Source organism: Arachis hypogaea, chromosome 18 (assembly GCF_003086295.3).
Source record: "Arachis hypogaea cultivar Tifrunner chromosome 18, arahy.Tifrunner.gnm2.J5K5, whole genome shotgun sequence".
Classification (NCBI taxonomy): Eukaryota; Viridiplantae; Streptophyta; class Magnoliopsida; order Fabales; family Fabaceae; genus Arachis; species Arachis hypogaea.
Genome location: NC_092053.1, coordinates 108802949 through 108817477, shown reverse-complemented (window position 1 = coordinate 108817477; position 14529 = coordinate 108802949). Strand labels below are relative to the sequence as shown.

Here is a 14529-nt window from a genome sequence, read left to right as displayed (position 1 = left end):
TGATCCTTTTACTCAGCTGGCCCACTTGTGCTTCCAGATTTCTAATGGAAGACCTTGTTTCATTCATGAAACTTACAGTGGCCTTAGATAGATCAGAGACTAGATTTGCTAAATTAGAAGCATTTTGTTCAGAGTTCTCTGTCTGTTGCTGAGTTGATGATGGAAAAGGCTTGCTATTGCTAAACCTGTTTCTTCCACCATTATTAAAGCCTTGTTGGGGCTTTTGATCCTTCCATGAGAAATTTGGATGATTTCTCCATGTTGAGTTATAGGTGTTTCCATAAGGTTCACCTAAGTAATTTACCTCTGCTATTGCAGGGTTCTCAGGATCATAGGCTTCTTCTTCAGAAGATGCCTCTTGAGTACTGTTGGATGCAGCTTGCATTCCATGCAGACTCTGAGAGATCATATTGACTTGCTGAGTCAATATTTTATTCTGAGCCAATATGGCATTCAGAGTATCAACCTCAAGAACTCCCTTCTTCATAGGCGTCCCATTACTCATAGGATTCCTTTCAGAAGTGTACATGAACTGGTTATTAGCAACCATGTCAATGAGTTCTTGAGCTTCTGCAGGCGTTTTCTTTAGGTGAATGGATCCACCTGCAGAGGTATCCAATGACATCTTAGATAACTCAGACAGACCATCATAGAATATATCCAGGATGGTCCATTCTGAAAGCATGTCAGAAGGACACTTTTTGGTCAACTGTTTGTATCTTTCCCAAGCTTCATAGAGGGACTCACCTTCTTTCTGTCTGAAGGTTTGAACATCAGCTCTAAGCTTGCTCAGCTTTTGAGGAGGAAAGTACTTGGCTAAGAAAGCCGTGACCAGCTTATCCCAAGAGTTCAGGCTGTCTTTGGGTTGAGAATCCAACCATAATCTAGCTCTGTCTCTTACAGCAAAAGGGAAAAGCATGAGCCTGTAGACTTCAGGATCTACTCCATTAGTCTTAACAGTATCACATATCTGCAAGAATTCAGTTAAGAACTGAAAAGGATCTTCAGATGGAAGTCCATAAAACTTGCAGTTCTGCTGCATCAGAGAAACTAATTGAGGTTTCAGCTCAAAATTATTTGCTCCAATGGCAGGAATGGAGATGCTTCTTCCATGTAAATTGGAATTAGGTGCAGTGAAGTCACCAAGCATCTTCCTTATATTATTATTATTTTCGGCTGCCATCTCCTTTTCCTGTTCGAAATATTTCTGAAAGGTTATCTCTGGATTGTTGTATTTTAGCTTCTCTTAATTTTTTCTTCAGAGTCCTTTCAGGTTCTGGACCTGCTTTAACAAGAATGTTCTTGTCCTTGCTCCTGCTCATATGACAAAGAAGATGGCACAGAAAAAATAGTAATAATAATATGGATCCTTTATACCACAGTATAGGGATCCTTGTGTTAGTAGAAGAAAAGAAGGGAAGAAAATCTGAACTCAGAGAGAGAGGGGGTTCGGATTTTTGGAGACTTGAAGGAAAGATGTTAGTATATCAATAAACAAATAGAAGAAGATGAGAGGGGGAAGTGAATTTTCGAAAACAATTTTTGAAAAAGAGTTAGTGATTTTTGAAAATAGTTTTTGAAAAAGGTTAGTATTTTTTTCGAAATTTTTTTTTTAAATAAAAAATAAAAATAATTAGTTAATAAAAAAGAAATTTTTGAAAAAGAGGGAAGATATTTTCGAAAATTAGAGAGAGAGAGAGTTAGTTAGGTAGTTTTGAAAAAGTTAAGAAACAAACAAAAAGTTAGTTAGTTAGTTGAAACAAATTTTGAAAAGATAAGAAGTTAGGAAGTTAGAAAAGATATTTTGAAAAGATATTTTTGAAAAAGATAAGATAAGAAGATATTTTTGAAAAGATATGATTGAAATTAGTTTTGAAAAAGATTTGATTTTTAAAATCACAATTAATGACTTGATTCATAAGAAATCACAAGATATGATTCTAGAACTTAAAGTTTGAATCTTTCTTAACAAGCAAGTAACAAATTTCAAATTTTTGAATCAAAACATTAATTGATTATATTATTTTCGAAAATTTGATATAAAAATAAGAAAAAGATTTTTGAAAAATATTTTTTTAATTTTCGAAAATAACTAAGAATTTTGAAAAAGATTTGATTTTTGAAAAAGATTTTGAAAAAGATAAGATTTTCAAATTGAAAATTTGATTTGACTCATAAGGAACAACTTTGATTTTTAAAAATTTTTGAAAAAGTTAACTCAATTTTCGAATTTGATGAGAGAAAAAGAGAAAGATATATATATATTTTTTTTGAATTTTTATGATGAGAGAGAAAAACAAGAAAAATGATGCAATGCATGAAATTTTTAGATCAAAACAATGAATGCATGCAAGAATGCTATGAATGTCAAGATGAACACCAAGAACACTATGAATGTCATGATGAACATCAAGAACATATTTTTGAAAAATTTTTAATGCAAAGAAAACATGCAAGACACCAAACTTAGAATTCTTTAATGCTTGCGCACTAAGAATTCAAGAATGCATATGATAAACATGAAAAGACACAAAACAAAAAATCATCAAGATCAAACAAGAAGACTTACCAAGAACAACTTGAAGATCATGAAGAACACCATGAATGCATGATATTTTCGAAAAAATGCAAGATGCGTATGCAAGTGACACCAAACTTATGATATGACTCAAGACTCAAACAAGGAACACAAAAATATTTTTGATTTTTATGATTTTCTAATTTTTTTTGGATTTTTATTTTATGTTTTTTGAAAAATAATTTTGAAAAAGAAAATAAGGATTCCAAAATTTTTAATATGAATTCCAGGAATCTTATGCTCTAAAGCTCCAATCAAAGGGTCAGGCATGGCTTAATAGCCAGCCAAGCTTTAGTATGTAACTCAGACATGACACGCCTGACATTCCTTACATTCAACAGCCAATTGGCTAAGAAAGATAAAGAAGCTCTTCTCTTGAGTATAAGAATTGAGACATGGCTTTACAGCCAGCCAGGCTTCAACATGCTCCATGAAACACTAGAATTCATTCTTAAAAATTCTGAAAGGAAAATATATTTTTGAAAACATTTTTATTTTAAAATTTTTTTTTCGAAAACAAAGGAAGAATTTTTGAAAGATTTTTAAAAAATTTTTTGAAAACAAGACAAAAAGAAAATTACCTAATCTGAGCAACAAGATGAACCGTCAGTTGTCCAAACTCGAACAATCCCCGGCAACGGCGCCAAAAACTTGGTGCACGAAATTGTGATACATATCCATGGCTTCAAAGGCCTGGTACTCTGATCTAGTTTTATTGTCTGTCACAACTTCGATACAACTAACCAGCAAGTGCACTGGGTCGTCCAAGTAATACCTTACGTGAGTAAGGGTCGAATCCCACGGAGATTGTTGGTATGAAGCAAGCTATGGTCACCTTGTAAATCTCAGTCAGGCGGATATAAAATAATTATGGAGTTTTCGAATAATAAATAATAAAATAGGGATAGAGATACTTATGTAAATCATTGATAGGAATTTCAGATAAGCGAATGGAGATGCTTTTTGTTCCTCTGAACCTCTGCTTTCCTGCTATCTTCATCCAATCAGTCTCACTCCTTTCCATGGCTGGCTGTATGCAAGGGCATCACCGTTGTCAGTGGCTACATCCCCTCCTCTCAGTGAATAATATGCTCACGCACCCTGTCACGGCACGGCTATTCATCTGTCGGTTCTCGATCATGCTGGAATAGGATTCACCCTCCTTTTGCGTCTGTCACTAACGCCCAACAATCGCGAGTTTGAAGCTCGTCACAATCATTCAATCATTGAATCCTACTCAGAATACCACAGACAAGGTTTAGACCTTCCGGATTCTCTTGAATGCCGCCATCATTCTAGCTTACGCCACGAAGATTCTGGTTAGGAGATCTAAGAGATACTCATTCTAGCTTATTTCATGTAGAACAGAAGTGTTTGTCAGACATGCGTTCATAAGGGAGAAGGATGATGAGCGTCACACATAATCATCACCTTCATCACGTTCTTGGGTGCGAATGGATATCTTAGAAGAGAAATAAGAAGAATTGAATAGAAAACAGTAGTACTTTGCATTAATCTTTGAGGAACAGCAGAGCTCCACACCTTAATCTATGGAGTGTAGAAACTCTACCGTATGAAAATACATAAGTGAAGGTCCAGGCATGGCCGTGTGGCCAGCCCCTATGGTCTAAGAACAATGCGTTCCAAGATGCCTAATACAATAGTAAGAGGTCCTATTTATAATAAACTAGCTACTAGGGTTTACATGAATGAGTATTTGATGTATAAATCCACTTCCGGGGCCCACTTGGTGTGTGTTTGGGCTGAGCTTAAGTGTTGCACGTGCAGAGGCCATTTGTGGAGTTGAACGCCAGTTTTTGTGCCAGTTTGGGCGTTCAACTCTGGTTTTGAATCCTTTTCTGGCGCTGGACGCCAGATTTGGTCAGAGAGCTGGCGTTAAACGCCAGTTTACGTCATCTATTCTTGGCCAAAGTATGAACTATTATATATTGCTGGAAAGCCCTGGATGTCTACCTTCCAACGCAATTGGAAGCGCGCCATTTCGAGTTCTGTATCTCCAGAAAATCCACTTTGAGTGCAGGGAGGTCAGAATCTAACAGCATCAGCAGTCCTTCTTCAACCTCTGAATCTGATTTTTGCTCAAGTCCCTCAATTTCAGCCAGAAAATACCTAAAATCACAGAAAAACACACAAACTCATAGTAAAGTCCAGAAATGTGAATTTAACACAAAATCTATTAAAAACATCCCTAAAAGTAACTAGATCCTACTAAAAACATACTAAAAACAATGTCAAAAAGCGTATAAATTATCCGCTCATCAAAAATCCATCCAATCTCTTATATCATCACACAATACACACATCAACTTACCTTTCTTACCTCTTTCCGCCCTACAGCCCAAGATTTACGGCCTCCAGCCCAAATTCACAATTTAAATGCATATTCCACAAACCAATATTTATTATCCAATTCATCAAATTCTCAACACACCAAACATACCAATTAACACAATTCTCAACCCAATCATTATTTCACATTATATATCAACTATGCATATTAGTACCAACTATTTATACAATCCAAACTTATCCTAAGGGCATCTGGTCTAGGAATTCTCATCACAACACACGGTACTTAAATGAAACTTAAACCGTATCTCTTGTAGCCAAAATAATTGAGCTTTTTCTTGAGAGTCTCCACCAACCCTTAGCTCCAAGCCTCACCAAGGCCCCACAAGGAATATCAATCTTCCAATTATGCACCAAAATCACTCAATACTCTAACATAATCAATTTTCACACTTATAATCAACCTAGTGTTCATGAAATTGATAAATCACAAGGGTTAGAGGGTTCCTTACTTTAACCAACGAAGTTTTGTGATGAATATCACCAATGGCTCATACTAGAGCACTCGTAAACAACCAAAATCACAAGATTTCCTCAAAACCCAAACCAAATTCAAAATATAAGAGGAAAATCAAAACTGGGCAGAGGAGAGTTAAATACTCACCACAAAACTTAGATAGATTCAAAGAGGAGGAAAAGAGCGACGCGTGGCCACAAACAGCTTGTCAGTCGGAGTTCCGGAGAGAAAGTTATGGTGATTTGCAGATCAAAGAGAGTTAGGGTTTCTCTCTTCTCATCTCTATCTTTTCATTTCAGCAATAAACACACTAAATGAGGGTTATGGTGGCTGAATGGCTTTAAGTTAAGGCTTATATATGCTAGGCTTGGATCCACTTGGGCCCAATTCACTTGGTTTAGTCTGTTGGCCCAACTTTGGGCCAAAACCTTTAAGATTAGCGCTTTAAGTCGCATTTTAAATATTTCTACCTTTCCTAATTATAAATCCTAATTTCCTAACCTTATTTACTTATAATCATTTTTCACAGCTGCAGTACCAGACAGATCTCAGCCAGTACGGCCGGTCAAAATTTTAGTGCACGTTTTTACGCAGAAAACTATGTTTTCCGACTCAGAAAAATCCACTGAGTCCAAATATCACATTTAAATTATCAAATTCCAATAGCTAAATTTTTTAACCATATTCGCTCTTATTTAATTTATTATTTAATTAATTACAGTTTGACCGGGTTTTACATTCTACCCGCCTAACAGAAATTTTTGTCCTCGAAAATTCGATATCAAATCTTCACATAAGCTCCCTCAATAACTAATCAGATGTTATGTTCATCTCACCCTTTATAAGACCTTCCTTAAAATAAAAAATTATCACCCTTCACCGTTTCCTTCAAATTAACCTCAATACAACCTCAATGTTCCAATTTACTGTCTTCCAACTTCATCTTCCAAAGTCTACTAATCTATCCATTAAATTTTAATCATGAATTCAATTACTCCTCTAGTCATTTATACAGCTATTTTAGAATCAATCTAACCCCCTAGCCACAATTAAACTTAACTACTTGCGAATCACTATTGGCATTAGCTCACTAAACCTTTCAGGTATTCAAACCTAAAGTAGTTCTAATTATCCTCTCCAGTTCTCATTGACAACTATTCTATTTTAATACTTCCACAACTTAGCATAACCGACATTCACTGGATTTCTATCTATGATAGCCAAAATTAAATACCAACTTAATCGTACTTTTAACATGTTGTTACCAATATTTCACTTACCTCTTCCCGAACCGTCGGATCTAGCGGTATCCTCCGTCGTCATGGTGAACTGACGACCCAGCTGTCAGGCCTTACTAGCATTCTGAGTGGCCTTCTCAGGATAGTTCCAAGACATGTGTCTGGCTCCTCCACAACTATAGCAAAGTTCTAATCCAGCTCGACACGGAGTTCCCGGATGATAGCTTCCACACCGCCTACAAGTCATTTCATTCTGAGATTGCTTTCCATACCTCCCCCCTTGATGATTGTTATTGTTGTTCCTTCAGGAATTGTCTTAGGCTTGTTGGGCTGTGGATTATAACCTACTCTCTTAAAATCTTGACCCCTTGGAGCAAAGTCCCTTCCTCAGTTCTGTTGAAAAGTGATGAGTGGATAATTTATACGCTTTTTGACATTGTTTTTAGTATGTTTTTAGTAAGATCTAGTTACTTTTAGGGATGTTTTCATTAGTTTTTATGATAAATTCACATTTCTGGACTTTACTATGAGTTTGTGTGTTTTTCTGTGATTTCAGGTATTTTCTGGCTGAAATTGAGGGACTTGAGCAGAAATCAGATTCAGAGGTTGAAGAAGGACTGCTGATGCTGTTGGATTCTGACCTCCCTGCACTCAAAGTGGATTTTCTGGAGCTACAGAACTCGAAATGGCGCGCTTCCAATTGCGTTGGAAAGTAGACATCCAGGGCTTTCCAGCAATATATAATAGTCCATACTTTGGCCAAAAATTGACGACGTAAACTGGCGTTCAACGCCAGCCTTCTGCCCAAATCTGGCGTCCAGCGCCAGAAAAGGATCCAAAACCAGAGTTGAACGCCCAAACTGGCACAGAAACTGGCGTTCAACTCCACAAATGGCCTCTGCACGTGCAACACTCAGGCTCAGCCCAAACACACACCAAGTGGGCCCAGGAAGTGGATTTATGCATCAATTACTTACTCATGTAAACCCTAGTGACTAGTTTATTATAAATAGGACCTCTTACTATTGTATTAGAAATCTTTTGATCATCTTAGGATCTTAGGATCATCTTTGGACGTCTGGTTCTTAGATCAGAGGGGCTGGCCATCTCGGCCATGCCTGGACCTTCACTTATGTATTTTTAACGGTAGAGTTTCTACACTCCATAGATTAAGGTGTGGAGCTCTGCTGTTCCTCAAAGATTAATGCAAAGTACTACTGTTTTCTATTCAATTCTTCTTATTTCGCTTCTAAGATATCCATTCGCACCCAAGAACGTGATGAAGGTGATGATTATGTGTGACGCTCATCATCCTTCCCCCTTATGAACGCGTGCCTGACAAACACTTCTGTTCTACATGAATTAAGCTAGAATGAGTATCTCTTAGATCTCCTAACCGGAATCTTCGTGGCGTAAGCTAGAATGATGGCGACATTCAAGAGAATCCGGAAGGTCTAAACCTTGTCTGTGGTATTCTGAGTAGGATTCAATGATTGAATGACTGTGACGAGCTTCAAACTCGCGAGTGCTGGGCGTTAGTGACAGACGCAAAAGGAGGGTGAATCCTATTCCAGCATGATCGAGAACCGATAGATGAATAGCCATGCCGTGACAGGGTGCGTGAGCATATTATTCACTGAGAGGAGGGGATGTAGCCACTGACAACGGTGATGCCCTTGCATACAGCCAGCCATGGAAAGGAGTAAGACAGATTGGATGAAGATAGCAGGAAAGCAGAGGTTCAGAGGAACAAAAAGCATCTCCATTCGCTTATCTGAAATTCCTACCAATGAATTACATAAGTATCTCTATCCCTTTTATTGTTTATTTTAATCTAATAAAGTATCATGTTTAAATCCGCCTGACTGAGATTTGCAAGGTGACCATAGCTTGCTTCATACCAACAATCTCCGTGGGATTCGACCCTTACTCACGTAAGGTATTACTTGGACGACCCAGTGCACTTGCTGGTTAGTTGTATCGAAGTTGTGACAATTATGTATTGAGATCAGAGCACCAAGCTTTGGAGCCATTACCAGGATTTGTTCGAGCCTGGAGATCACAATTTCGTGCACCAAAAAGATCCCCTATGACTTCCTTTCTCTGCAGCCGCCTTTTTCACACACTCTTCAGCAACCCTACTCTTATTCACCAACTTTGAGAAAGTTCTCATCTCCATTGGTCCCACTGAACTTAAGATATCACTCCGAAGCCCTCCTTCATACTTAATGCACTTTCATTCCTCGAAGTCTCCCGGAGTTCCCTGACACATGCGGGAAAACCTGAATAGCTTCTCAAATTTGTATGTATACTCCAATAGGAAATAGCACCCTGCTTCAGCTGTAGTAACTCAAGTTCCTTGGCCGTCTTGGCAGAATTCAAAAAGTACTTCTTATAGAATTTCACCTGGAAGGCATCCCAAGTGATAAAGGCATCCCCTTGCTGTAAGAGACGCCAGGCTCCCTGCCACCAGTGCGATGCTTCCACAGTGAGCAGATAGGTAGCAAATTCAACACACTGCTCCTCATGTACCAAATGCGCTTGCAGTGCTCGCTCTATAGCGTGAAACCAGGTATCAGCTTCAGTCAGATCGGTAGTTCCTTTGAACTTAGGTAGATTAACCTTTAAGAAGGTTGCCAGTATCACCGGGCCCTGAGCTCCACTTTCACCATTGCCATTATTGTTTATCTTTTGCCCAAGAGCCTCTGCAGTGGCCTGTATAGCAGCAGCCATGTTCTCCAACACCGCCATAAAGTTTACTGGGTCATTTGGGTTGATTTATGGTCCCTGAGCACTAGTACGACCTCCCTCACGACCTCGACCGCATCCACGAGGCGCTGATAGGAGACCAAAAGTATAGGTTTGGATTTTCACACTAAAAATAGAATTTGTTCGTTGTAAGTATAGTCCAAACCCAATAATTGAACATTAATCAAATGTTAAATTCAAATCAAAACATAAAACCGAGAGTCATTCAACCTCGGGTCATTCTCCCTAGGATGCAATTGAAAGTGTTATTCTTTCGGTTGTGAGGGCAAAGAGGTTTTGCAATCAAAGAACAAAAGATTAAAAGAACTAAGAAATAAAAGAACTAAGAAATGATCAAAATTGGAAATTAATACAAGTAAAAAGGAAACAAGATAAAAACTAGTGAAAATGCTAAGATATGCATAAAAGAACCTTGACTTGGGAATGAGAATCCAAGAAATCCTATCATCGCCATAACCACAACTATGATAATTATGATGAGTCAATCTCGCCTAGTTAATCCCTAACATCGAGGAGTATGTCAAGAAAGTATAATTGACCTTAATCCATAAGTCCTAGCTAACTTATCAAACTAGTTGATAAAAAACAAGCGTCAATGGAAACAAGAGTTAACTAACTACTCAAGAATTATCACTAAATGTCAGACATCATGACTCTAGTATCCTAGGAACTCAAATCCCAAGCCAAGGTGTGAAAATCTACTCAAATTCTAAGGTTGGCATTTTCACAAACACTTTGTGTGCATAAAAGTAAAACATGGAAAATTGTAAAGGAAGATAGAAAGCTATAACCAACTATGCATAAAATCAACAATAAACAATCCAACAAACATAAAGAAAGCATAAAACATTAAATTCATCAATCAAAACTTCAAGAACTCAAAATTGCATATATAAACAAAGTGCTTGAACCAAAGGAAATTGAAAATAAAGACAATGTAATTAAAGAGAAATTAAAGAGTACTTACAATTGAAGAAGCAAAATCCAAAATTAAAGCTTGCTATAAAATGCTACAATGGAGATGGAAATGAAACCCTAGGAGAGCATTTTCTACTCTACTCCTACTCCTACTCCTATGGAAGCTTCCTAACTAATGAAAACTAAAACTAAAACCTAATAATAATGCATGCCTTCATATATGTTGATATCCCCTTCATATAGCACTTCCCATTCAGCATTGGAGCGTCCAAAACTGGGCCAAAGGCCTCCAAAATTGCGCAGCACGTGTTTCATTATTGAAATCACGTGCAGGGTCTTGTGCGTACGCACACTTTGCTGAAAGTCTACCTGTGCACATGCACAGAGGGTTGTGCGCACGCACACATGCTGAATCCTTCCTGTGCCCATGCACAGGTACTTGTGCGTACACACACTTGTCTGTGTGTGCTTTTCCATGTTTTCTTCATGTATTCTCCCTTGTACATGCTTTCTTCCACTTTTGGCTATCCATTCTTGCCTAATTGAACTGAAATCACTCAACAAATATGTCATGGCATCAAATGGAATAAAAGTGGAATTAAATTGCTCAATTTAAGAACAAAAACGCATGTTTTCACATTTAAGCTCACTTTAGGGATAAAATACAAAAGTATGCTATTTTGGTGCTTAAGTGTGAGCTTATATGATGAAATCCATTCAAATCAAGCTAAAATATATTGAAAAATATGGACTCATCAATTCTCCCACACTTAAATAATAGCATGTCCTCATGCTAAACCAAACAAGGAGAATAATCAAAAGGGGTAACCAACTTATTGAATGCACTATCTATATGCATGCAAGGTATACTATATGCTATCTATATCTATCTATCTATCTATAGTTTCCTATTGAGTTAGTGAAAACAAACTATTAAATTTCCAAGCAAGTATATAGACATATAGGGCTAAGAAAAGAAGTAGCTCAATGCAATCAAAATCTAAAGAATTGATTTAACTCATCCAAATGAAGCAACTTGCCAGAATACATGATAAGAGGTATGAAAACATAGAATTGAGTAATTGAACCCTCACTAGGTGTGTATACACTCTAATCACTCGGTGTTTAGGATTTTAATCACTCAAGTCTCCTCCTAATCATGCTTTCAAGTTTCAAGAATTTGCTTTTCATCTAACAATCAACAACCATGTGATGCATGAGTGCAATTATCATGAGGACTTCATAGGGTTGTAATGAGGTTAGGGTCAAGGTGGAATAGATATGGCCAAGTGGACTAATCCAATTGAATCCTTGATTAGTTTAAGTATCCAACTCAACTTAAATCAACCAAATCACAAAAATTATGCAACCTAACCTTCCTTTTCTCACTTTTTCCACACATTCAGGCCTTAGTTTCTATTCAAAACACATATGCAATTTTTATTCATTTTTTCTTTTTTTCTTTGGGATAACTTTTGTCCCATCTTATTACTATTTTTTTCATTTTATTTTATTTTTTTCTATTTCTTTTTCTTTTTCTATGACAAATGCATATGGTTCAAGAAAAATGATACATGAATGTGCACCCATTTTTCCCAAATTTTCAATAATTACCTAAAATAAAATGTTTCTCTACCAATGCTTCCCAAAATTTTTTCCCACACTTAAATGGCACACACTCCTCAATCTAAGCTAATCAAAGATGCAATTCAAGGTAATTCATGGTTTTCCACTTAGGGTTGTGATGTGCTAACAATTAGAACAAAGGGGATTAAAAAGCTCAAAAGGGGTTAACAAAGGTAGATGTAAGGGTAGGTCCATATGGGTGATTGAGTTTAATTCAAAAATGACCTCAATCATGCTAAATGCGTTCAAGCATCAATCATCGGAAATAAAGAATCAAGCAAAACCAAGATCACAATCATAGAAGAGATATAGCACACCATGAACAAAATAGTGGTTATAATCTGTAACTACTCATTAAAGCTCAAGGACTCCCAAGGCATTTTGTTCTTTCTTCTTCTATGTTCCATAGAAATCATTCAAGCAAGTTTAAAAAATAATTTTCCAAATCAATTCAATAGAACGTCCTAAAATAAAATTCTTGGAAATCTTTGTTGTTTTTCACCAAAATTATTTCCTATATGTATGTATGTATGTTGTGATGGATGCAAATTTCAAAATTTTCTAGTTCTTTCCTAATTTCAGCAACCAAAAAGTAACATGAACAATTAGAACAAAATTGAACTAGGTTCTATAATATTCACATCATCCAATCACAACTTCTATCTATAAAATATATACCATGCAAAAGGAAAAATGCCAAATGCAATAACTAGAAATAAACTAAGATATATACCACAAGAAAAATGCAATGCAACAGTCAAAAACACTCTAAATATTTACAAGAAACATCATAGAAAGAAACAAAAATAAAGTGCAAAGTGTTCGAAAAAGAATGTTTACACCCCAAAATGACGAATCCTCCCCCACACTTAAGCGTTGCACGGTCTTCCGTGCATGAACACGATCCGGGGAGAATGTCTCTTAAGAGCTCCACCGTCATTTGGCATATGCGAGGGCTCGGGTTGTGTAGAGATCGCCAAGTCCAATGCATTCTTGGCATCTCCATCCTCAGCGTCCTCCTCCTCTTCCGACTTCTTGCATTCATGTCTCATCCTCAAAAAGAATGAATAAAGTATAATTAGGAATCATAGGGCAAGTAGCACAAAAAAGTAAAGGAGAGAGTAAATACAATGTATGCTTAGAGGAAAAAGAAAATAAGCATTTAATTGAGAAAGTTTGCATAGTAGTGTGGAATGATAAAAATAATTGAGCTATGTGTGTATTCTAATTATGCGCGCGGTTAGAATACACACAACGGCCGGTTAAAACGGCATCCACACAATGAAAAAGTAAGCATGACTTCCTCAACTAAATGGCCTAAGATGCAAGCAATGGATGAGCATCAATTAAGGACAAGCAAACATAGGCAACTACCACAAGAGTGAATTGAATGTAGGAATTATTGGATATTGAAGTTGTGCAAGTGAAAGAATAAAATTGATATAAAATAGCATAACAAACAATAACCAATGCAATGATGAAGAGAAACTACCTATTCATCCTTAAGAATAAGACAATAATCACATGGGAAGGTGCTTGCTACAAAAAGTGACAAGGCTTGAAAAGGATCAAGTCAAGTCAACTCAAACAAATGCATAGCATTAACAAGGAGAAAATACCTTGTGATGTTATTATATTGACTTAGAAACCATGATGAACAAGCGATTCCATTCAATTCACTAAATTCAATATGTACTTGGTAAAAATTGCATCAAATAAGAGACAAAAAGTCAATTTCTAAATCAATTTGGTGCTAGTAACTCAAGACAATGAGAAATTCCAATCCCAAAATAACATCATACTCATTCAAAAGTGCACAATTCTTGATTAGAATACCAAACACGGATATAGTCTAACACATATGGTTGCGACAACACATGCATAAAACAAAAAGTTCATTCATGCATTATGTCAAACACATGGAGTGCAGTGCACATATTCAACAAATTCAAGCAAAAATTCAAGCATCAACAACCTACAAATCAAAAATTAAACACTTGTAACTCAACAATAACGAATTAAGCAAAACTCAAGCTAGTATTACCAAAATTAAATAAAGAAAACGAAAATTAAGCAAGCAATTAAGCATAAAAGAATATTAAAATAAGAAAATTAAAAAGATAAAGAATAGAAAAGAAACAGATAGGTAACAGTGGCACTTGTGATAGCCACAGTGAGGCTCACGGTAGCGGAGTTTTGCTGGAGAAGAAAAGAAAGAGAGTAGAAAAAGAAAGAAGAAAGAAGAAATAAAAGAAAAAAGAAGGAGAAGAAGAAGAAGAAAAAAAAAGAAGAAATAGGGAGAGAGAAATGTGGTGGCAGTGGTGGTTTCGGCGGCGGTGGTGGTGGCTGGATTGAGTGGCAGCAACAGTAAGGAGAAGAGAGAGTGGAAGAGTGCTGGCTGAACAGGGCACACTTTCTCATTAACGCCCAGAATGTGACCTGTGCGTACGCACACCAGTAAAAATGGGGTGTTCATATGCACAGGCTGTGCGAGCGCTGCTGGCAGAGAGGGTGTCTAGACGTGTGCGCGCACACAGAACACTTTTTTTTTGGAACAGGGCAAAATGACCATG

General features: G+C 36.9%; 1 non-coding gene across 1 annotated transcript; it reads left to right on the top strand.

The window, feature by feature from the left end:
- Nucleotides 1-679: 679 nt before the first annotated feature.
- On the top strand, nucleotides 680-787 carry LOC112774135 (small nucleolar RNA R71). Its single transcript, XR_003188637.1, has one exon. It is a non-coding gene; the product is annotated as a small nucleolar RNA R71 (small nucleolar RNA).
- Nucleotides 788-14529: the final 13742 nt, after the last annotated feature.